Source organism: Hyalella azteca, unplaced genomic scaffold (assembly GCF_000764305.2).
Source record: "Hyalella azteca isolate HAZT.00-mixed unplaced genomic scaffold, Hazt_2.0.2 contig17451, whole genome shotgun sequence".
NCBI lineage: Eukaryota > Metazoa > Arthropoda > Malacostraca > Amphipoda > Hyalellidae > Hyalella > Hyalella azteca.
In genome coordinates this window covers 27,377-35,921 of record NW_025947234.1, presented here as the reverse complement: position 1 = coordinate 35,921, position 8,545 = coordinate 27,377, and positions in this window count along the sequence as shown.

The following is an 8,545-nucleotide window of genomic DNA, read 5'->3' as shown; positions in this document are numbered from 1 at the left end:
GTTTTTATTTGCTTCTGGTGCCATACAAATGGCATATGGAATTTTTTGGAGATTGTTGTTTTATGAACTTGTTTATGAACTTATTGTTTATTTATGAACCTCTTTGTTTATTGTTTATAAATAACAATACTCCATTGTTTATTGTTTACAAACTTCTTGTTTATGAACTTATTGTTTATAACTTCTAACTTGTTTATGAAATCTTTCATCGTAAGAAGTTATTATTAAAAAATGTTCAAAACAGGTCCCTTATTGCCCCGTTTGATGGTACTGGTTGTAAGATAAAAATGACTGGTTATATGATTACGGTACTTATTGAAAGTTATTGGCCTACAGCTGCATTCCCTCCTTATCATGGCATTCCTTTCCTGCTTCATTGGCATTCAGAGCAAATTTTTCTCTAATTTTTTGGACAAATAATGAATATTTATTTGAATTATGGGAGATTAGAAATGATTTAACACTATATTATTCACCGTGAATTTATAGGGTCTAAATTTTTAGCAGTGTAATAACATGGATGGCCACCTTGTGTGACAGAGGGTGTTGGTTGAGTCAAGGTTTTCCAAACACTGGTATGAGTGATGATCTTGACTTCCCCTTCAACCATCATAAACAATTACATTTGTTCATCTATTATGTTTATGTGTATTTATTGATTGAAGCATGAAAGCAATTACCAGTGGAAAAGAAAGTAGTTATGCATAGAGAACCGATTCTGGTGTAAGATCTGAGGCACAGAATTAAGCTATTTAATTTATTAACTCATTACTTCAATAGTTTGCCTGCTTCTTCCCCGTCTGGGAAAGTACCTAATTAATTTTGTTACAAAATTAGCCTAAGACATACACTTCATCAATATTCGAATGATCTTACAATGCCCAACTGCTGATTTGTCCTTTAACTTAGTTGCCAAATCTGACAGTGCCTGTTCACCTAAGCAAGTTGCTTTTCAAGAATTGGTGGCTTGCCAGGGCCCTTTAAGAAGAAGCTCCCACTTACTGGCAGAGTGAAAATAGGTCTCTCAAAACTGCAGTCACTGCCTGTTTGTAGTGTTGATGTTGTTGGAGTTCCCCGGTCTTCCTTTTACAATAGACCCCCTGTTTGTAGTGTAGTTGCTAAGAATAAAGCAACTGTTTGTAGTGTAATTGCTTTCTCTCCTTGTTTTTTGTCAATGCTGCTCACATGCTGCTCACATCTTTCACATCAAAAAGTATGGTCTTGCTGAATTAAATAGACCTGAAATTATGATTAATATACAAGAACAATCAGATACATTACTAGGACACCATTGTAAATTTGCAATGTGATAGGAATTGCTCTCTCTTTCAGTACAAGCTGGACTTCTGGATTTGTCCCTGAAGCATGAAAGCATGGAATAGTTGTGCCTACCTATACCAAAACCACGAAAGGCTCCTGAACAAGTGACAAGGTATCGACCATCACTCTCCTTCCTTGCATCTGAAAAAAAACAATGGAGCGCATGGTTTTGCGCCACCTGCAGCATACATTGGAAAGCCAAAATGTCTTCTCTTCACTTCATCTTGATTTTTGAAAAGGAAAAAGCACAACAGATGCTCTACACTTGATGAAGATTGCTATTACTTTAGTTCAAATTGCCCGCGAGTATTGTCTGATTGTTTACCTGGATATTGAGGGAGCTTTTGATAGTGTTTGGCCTGATGGACTGATTTTTAAACTGCATAGTGTTGTAGTGGGTGATCAGATGCTGGCATGGTTGTACAGCTACTTCCAAAATAGAACCGTTCATGTGCAGGTTGGAGTTGATAAATCTGAACGAAAGTCAGTAAAAATTGGAGTCCCGCGAGGTGCTGGGCTCTCTCCAACGCTTTTCAATGTGATGCTACATGATCTCCCTCTCTCTCCTCATATGAAGATTGTTGGTTATGCTGATGATATAACACTTTGTGAATGGGCATTCCATAATTGAGGCAAGAGGCTACATGCAGCGGTATCTTGGTGAGATTTTTTGAGTGGTGCACTTGCTGGCAGTTAAAGCCTAACCCAGCAAAGTGCTCTTACAAGATCTTCACGTCTTGTCGTTCCATTTCAGCTGTATCCCTTCGTGTCAATAAGAGGAATATTCAGTATGTTGTGCATCAGAAAGTGTTGGGATTTTATTTTGACTCCCCACATCTCAAATTAGAAGAACATGCAAGACAAACTCGCACAGCTTGTCTCAAAAGGTTACAAGTGCTTTGAGTGCCAAGTTCAGTAAAGTGGGGTGCCTCGCGCCAGCGATTGTGCAGAATATATGTGGCATTCATTCGAAGCAGGATGGAATATGGCTCCACAATTTTAGGGAACGTCTCTAAATCTCAGTTGAGGCAACTAGAGACTTTGCAAAACTCAGCACTCAGATACATTTTGGGTGCTCGTCGTACCACACCTGTCTTATCCTTGCAAGTTGAAAGCTTCATTCTTCCATTGAAACTCAGATTTCTCATATATGTACTTGCCTGTGGGGGACCAAGTGGCATCTATGTTGGGATTCTTGAATTAGGAGATTCTTTTGGACTTCCCTTTTATTGCAACAGCTCGTCAAAGTTTCCAGATGCTGAAACTTCCACCCTTGCAATGTGTTCCAACTTAACTGCTATCGTGTTTTCCACCTCACGTGGATCTTTTCTCCAGCATCTGCCTGGAACTTCTGAGCACTGATGTCAATTCGATGCCTCGTTAACTCACTGAGAATTGCTTTCAAGACTTTTGGGAGCAGAACTATCCTCAGCATATGCAGATTTATACTGATGGATCACGTTCTGCTACTGGACCAGTGTCTGCTGGTTTTTATTTGCCATCTACCAACCTGGCTACTGGATGGCTGCTGAAGCCAGTGCACACCATATTAGGGGCTGAATTATTTGCTGTATTCAAGGCTATGCAGCTTGCCACCACTGATATATCTCTGAAGGATAAGCCAATTCTGATCCTGACTGACTCACGAGCGGCACTGCAAATTCTTTCTTCACTGTCAGTTTGCTCCTATTGCTCAATCATTGTTCAAATTCATAAACTGATGCAAATCAAGGGGATCGATAGAATGATGATGTGTTGGGTTCGTGGCCATAGCAACATTCGTGGGAATGAAGTGGCTGCCAGTTTTGCTTAAATCTGGAGAACCTTTCAGCTCCTTGGAACCTCATCACAGCTCTGGGAGGGGGTGATGTTCCTCAAAAAGTAACTGCGGTCATTCATTGCCTGGGACAATACCTGCTTAGATGCAGCATGGTGAACACCCTATGAAAATTATCAGTGCCTTATTCCTTTGTTATTTTCTTCCGCCGACAACCTCTTTGTGAGAGCATGACGAAAAATTCAAATTAAGATGAAGAGGCAGTTGAGTAAGAGTTTCAAGAAAAATCAAGTTGTGCTCAGGCTGGGAGGTGTGACTGTTTCATACCCAAAGTCTTAAAATCAAATTAAAAAAAAAAATAAAAATGAAAAGACCCAAAACAGCCTGCAGTTTTTGTTCTCTGCTACACAGTACATTACTATGTTTCTACCAATCAATCACCAGACACCAATCATCTCATCATCGTCCCACACATGGCATCTTCCCCTACCATGCATCAAACAAGGTAATAAGGGACGTGCGAGGTAAATTGGGACTCACTTCCCACATTTTGTAGAAATGTTGTGGCAGCTAAACTAATCAAAATATTGCAAAAATAAAAATAGTGGCGTAAATTTTAATATTTTTACTATCTATTATGTATAAATTTAGTTAAGAAATCATACATTTACGATCTCTAGAAAATCGCTTAGAAAATGTGAAAGGTGTGATTTTGGAAAAGTACCTCTGTAAGGTCTGGAGCAAAAAAAAATTATCTGTATTAAAAAATTTTACTTACATAAAAGTTGTACACAGGTGTTGGCTTGAAAATGCGATTGATGGAATTTGCCTATCTCATTCCAAAAAATGGCTGCCTTTCCCCGCGACAGGGTAATAAGGGACACCCCTGAAAAACGCAATTACAGTTTAACCTCAGTTAGCAAAGGCTCCAGTTAACAAAAAATCAATTAGCAACAAAGAATTTTGATTACATTTACCCCGCTCAGGAAAAAAATTTCACTTAGCAAAAATTTAATGCATCATCGGTTATCACAAAATTGTGCACAGAATGTCATGTATAGAATTGTGCAGTGGGCTTCATAGAATGAAAAGTAATTAACCTAAACTGTGATTTATTTCTCCAAAACTTATGATAGTTGTTTCTAAAACTTTCCTTTCTGTTTACAAGCCATCCTGTAAGCTTACAGATACAATAGAAATGCCATACGGCTGCTGATATGAAGCATGCAGTGGACAAGGTCGTTGTAAGTGCTCAATGACATGTAAACTGACATGGTTATATCACATCAATAATACGGTAATGAATGAATATGGTGATATCATATCAATAAAGGATAAACAAGTAAAAAACACTGAAAATGTCATTTATTCTACATCTACCTACATCATCTACAATGAAAGAGGAGGACTTCAGAGTACTGTTAGTAATTGATGAGTACACTCTGCATGCTTCAAACATTTTAAAATTGAGTTTTATTTCTAGTGTCCCGGATTACCCTGTTCCCAGGGTTCTTCAGGATGGTTTTATTTGTGCCTGGCACCTTACAAATGGCATATGGAATTTTTTTAATTTGCCATTCAATAGCCCTTGCAAAGAGCTATAAAATGAGCCTAAACTTGTTTATGAAATGTTTCATGGTAAGAAGTTATTAACAAAAAATGCTCAAAACCATCCCTTATTACCCGTTTGACAAAATATGAGCATTTAAGTAGAATTTTTGACCTAGAAAGCAGAATTGATGCTCTCCACATTTTTTCAAAAGGTGTAAGTGGCAATATCTATTCAATTAACTACCCACAGTAACTTGAAGAAATAGTAGTAAATTGAGCTTTATTTAAGTTAAGGAGTTCCTCTTTGCATTTGCATTTTTAACTTTTTAATTGCACATACTTTTTTAGCAAAGTTACCAATTTGCTGGTTTATTTCAACTGCAATTTACTCCTTCAATGTGTTGGATTTCATAAAATCAATATGAGTGAATAGATTTTTGTCTGGTTCATACTTTCTTGTAATGGATTGAGAAAGTTAAGATTTTACACATTTCTAGGCTAGTCTGCAAAAGAGAAAGCATTTTAATTTACATTTGTGATCAAAGTATTTACAATCAAATATGTTGTTGATATTATCCAAACCAAATCTATTACCTATCCATCTACTCAACTGGCTTTTTCTTGGTTGGCCATTTTTCCCCAAGATTTTTAATTGTAATTTTTTAAATTTTTTTGGAGCAGCTAGAGTTGATGGTCAATTTATTAGGGGTAATACTTAATAGCTGAAGATGCTGAAGTGGCAAACAAATTATCCAGAGGATGCCGCTTTGGGACAAATTCTGCTAATTATGTAGTAGAATGAATTATTTTGTACAAATTCATATTCAGTAATTATTAAAATGTGGAAAAACTAAACAAAGCACATTTTTTACAACTAAGTCTACAAATTGTGACTCTGTTTGGAGATTTGCCTAAAAAGACATGTCACAATTTGCCAGTTTACCAAGCAAACAGGACAGAACTTTAAATTGAAAATGTGAGGTTATAAATCATAACAATAAACAGGCTTGTTACTAGGTTTTAAGTACAGAGGGGGGATAATACCAAGTTAATGAGGGCAGGAGGGCTAAGCTTTCAATATTTAGGGGGCTTATTCAAGTTAATAATTATCATAAAATGGGATAGTAAGGAGCGGGTGGGGTAATATGGGACAGTTCTCCAACATTTTGTGAAAATGTTGTAGCAGCTGAACTAATTGAAATATTGAAAAAGTAAAAATATTGGTATAAAGTTCAGCATTTTTCCTATCTATGTAGCATAAATCAAGTTAAGAAGTCATACATTTACTACCTCTAAAAATATAACTCAGTACTCCAGTGTGCAATTCTAAAATTAGTGGTTCACTTAAGGGGACTGGCTACCCTCCAACAAAACTTTTTTGTTTACAGACGGATCGTTTTGAAACTTGGTACACATATGTAAAACAGAAATCTAAGACCTTATTTTTTTGTGTAAATTTTTTGAAAAATGTAAGAAAACATGAAATTACTAGAAAACGGCAAAAAAGGGGGTACTCTAAAAAAGTTTATAACTTTTGCAAATCACATGCTACAATGTCGAGACACATATCATTTGATTTGTATAAACAATATCTAGCGACTGTAGAGCCCTGATTTTTTTATTTTCCTCAACATTTTTTTTTTTTTGTTATTCCCATTTTTTCTCATTTTTACCCCCCCACCCCTTCCCCTCTCCATATATAAGTCAAACCATGCACAAATTCAAAAAAAGGCTTCTAGAGTCGCTAGGTATTGTTTTTACAAATCTAATGGTATGTCTCTCATTGCCGTAGCTTAAAAACTGTTGGAATTATAAACTTTTTAAGATGGCGTTTTTTGGATTTTTTAAATTCTTCAGAGGAGCCAAATAAAGTAAAATTCATTGAAAACAGAAGAGTATGCCCAAAAAAGTCTTGACATTGTAGCACAAGCTTCCCATTGCCAATTATTTGTATTCAGAGTACTAGCAAGCGTCTTGAAACCTATTTATGTAAAATTTAACATGAATAATAAGCTAAAAATGGGACTTTTTATATATAAATATATGTATAAAATATTCATTTTACATAAATTTACAACTGCATTAAGCAAAAACTATTGCATGTACATCCATGGTTGTAGCTTTGTTGAACGCGTCTTGTTTGTAGCTTTCAAACAAGTGCAAACACTTTGCAATTAACCTAAATAATAACATATAAATACCATTTATTTGTAAATAATGTTATAAAGTGATCATTTTATAAAAGTTTAAGACTGCATTACGCGAAAAAGTATTGCATGCACATCTATGATACTAGCTTTGTTGAACACGTCTCGTTTGTAGCTTTCAAACGAGTGCAAACACTTAGTACGAGAGTAATGATCGAGAGTAATGATCTATATATACAGATTTAATTCAAATAAATCTTTGTACATATTGTTAAAAAATGTTCATTTTTTATATTTTTTAAATTGTCTTTCGCAAAAACTATAGCACGCACAGATATGCGGTAAACTGTGTTAGACGCGCCTTTTCAGCAGCTACAAAATGAGTCAAGAAAACGGAAAAGCAAAAATTTTTTATCTTTATGGTTGCCGGTCCCCTTAAGGGGATCGACCTCAACATACGAAAACTTCTACAGTTATTATCCGATTGTCATGAAACTTCACATACATACGTAAAATGTAAAAAAAACATTTTGCTCCTATGAATTTTTCGAAAAAATTGATAGNTTGGTATTCCTGATTGCAATGGAAGGAGTTTCCATGTCTCAGCTTATGCATCAGTGGTCAGTTTCGTATTTGTGGATTGAATCATTGGCAGTTTTTTGTGTATTTGTGAGTGAATGTACATAGTGAAGATGTTATTCTTTGCAATTTCCATCGATAGTGACATAACTACATTATTGTATTATGCACTTGAAATAAGAAGTGTAGCATTACGCATTAAATTAGCATTAGTGCGATAGAATTGTGTGCATTTGGGGCGGTCCATTCTAGCTTTCTAACGCTGATTGGATTCCAGTGGCTGTGACGTTGCACACGTTCTGATTGCTAATTGAATTCTTGTGACTGACGTTGCACACATTCTAGCAATGAGACATGAGTGGATTCATGTGACTGTGGCGTTGGATGCGTTCAAGCGTTGATTGGATCCTAGTTACTGTGATGATGTGAGCTGTGTTTTTTTTAATGAAACAGCTGTGGCAGCTTGCCACTTGCAGAGACTTGTCAGTGATGAAGATGGACTGAAAGTGGAAGTATGCTGGCCTTTCCAGATTTTTAGGTCATGCTTTCCGATTTGCTATGTTTACCAGTTAATATATTACCCCTCTGGAATTCCACACTGCTGTACTCACTGCAGTGAGTGACATAGAGTGTATTTTCTCGTAAAAAAAACGTGAAGTCACGGACGGACTGACAGACAGACGGACAGACTGACGGATGGAAATGACGAGCACAATAGTACATTTTTCCATAAATGAGAAAATGAGCTAAAAATCTCTGAAAAAAGTGTGAAAAGTCAGATTTTGAAAAAGTACCTACCTCTGCTAAGGTCTGTAGCAAAAAATGTATTTACTGTGTTGAAAAACTTCACTTACATAAAAGTTGCACACAAGTGTTTGTTTGCAAAAGTGGTTGACGGAATTTGCGTTGCTCATTCCAAAAAAATGGTGGTCATTTCCGCATGACTGGCCAATAAAAGACACCCCTAGAATATCATTTACAGAAGAACCTTGGTTAGCAAAGGCTCCAGTTAACAAAAAAATCAATTAGTGAAACGGGCAACATAGAATGAAAATTAATTAACCTAAACAATGATTTATTTCTCCAAAATTATGATGGTTGCCACTTGAATATTCCTTCTTTTTTCAGATATGTTTTTCAGGATCTTTTTCATGTTATAGTGAAATCACTT